Genomic DNA, 1,483 nt, shown 5'->3' on the forward strand with positions numbered 1-1,483 from the left:
GAGCCCAGCAGGTCAAGGCTGCGATGGCCAGGAGCGGCCACTGTACTCCAGTCTGGGTGACAGAGTGAGACTCCAACTAAAAAACAAAAAAAAAAAAAAGAGAGAGAGAGATTTGGTGTCAGGTATTTGCCTGGGTCAGACACGGTATAGTTCTCTTCTCAGTGTAGCTGGGGCAAGAGGTGAATGAGGAGGCTGAGTGACCCCAGTGTCCCCAAAGAGTTGGGCTGAGGCTGACCCTGTAGCCTGTACTCAGCCCAGCCCCTCTGTCCTTCAGATGTCTCCCTCCTTGGGCAGCCACTACACTGTGAGAGTCAAAAGATAGGTCACCTAAGGAGCCAGCTGTTTTCTGGTCTTTGTCATTGTTACCTGAGAGCTGCCATTTAGCTCTCCTGTCTGGAGAACTGCACTCATTAGGTCACGTGAAGGTTAAATTAAAAATAAACTTAGAGGCTGGGTGTGGTGGCTCACACCTGTAATTCCAGCACTTTGGGAGGCTGAGGTGGGAGGAGTTCAAGTACAGCCTAGACAATATAGTGAGACCTTGTCTCTGCAAAAAAATTAAAAAGTTAGCTGGGTGTGGTGGCATGCACCTATCCATTCCAGCTACTCTGGAGGCTAAAGTGGAAGGATTGTCTGAGCCCAGTAGGTTAAGGCTGTGGTGCACTGTGATCCATGCCACTGCACTACAGCCTGGGTGACAGAGGGAGTCTCTGACTCAAAAAAACAAAAAGCTTGGTTCCCACGACCATGGAGGAAGGCTGTATTGTATTTGGGGACTTTCTCCTCCTCTCCCCACCCATCTCTGTCATGCCCCTAATTCCTTCACACTTAGTCACAGACACACACACAGCATGATGGCACTATCCTGGGGGAGGGCAAGGACTTGCCTAGCACAGTCTGCTAGTTTCTGGCACAAATAAATGTGACAGACACTGCAGGGTACCCACCCTGCAGCTAATTCCTCGCTTACAGGACCCCAAGTCATTTTTTGTTTGTCTTTTGTTTTTTTTTGAGACAGAGTGTCACTCTGTCACTGGGGCTGGGGTGCAGTGGCATGATTCTGGCTCACCAAAGCGATCCTTCTGCCTCAGCCTCCCAAGTAATGGGGACTACCACCACACATGAGTAGCATGCACCACCAAGCCTGGCTAATTTTTGAATTTTTTGTAGAAACGAGATCTCACCATGTTGCCCAGGCTAGTCTCAAACTCCTGGGTTCAAGCGGTCCTCTCGTTTCAGCCTCCCAAAGTGCTGGGATTATAGGCATAAACCACTGTGCCCAGTACTTTTTTTTTTTTGGAGTGTGGTCTTGATATGCTGCCCAGGCTGGAGTTCAGTGGCTGTCCACAGGCATGATCATAGCTCACTGCAGCCTTGACTTCCTAGGCTTAAACGATCCTCCCACCTCAGTCTCCCAAGTAGCTGGGACTACCACAGGCACGCGCCACTGTGCCTGGCCCCAGGTCAGTTTAATTAGCAACAA

Source organism: Carlito syrichta, unplaced genomic scaffold, assembly GCF_000164805.1.
Source record: "Carlito syrichta isolate Samal-C Ts95f unplaced genomic scaffold, Tarsius_syrichta-2.0.1 Scaffold304247, whole genome shotgun sequence".
NCBI classification, from domain to species: Eukaryota; Metazoa; Chordata; class Mammalia; order Primates; family Tarsiidae; genus Carlito; species Carlito syrichta.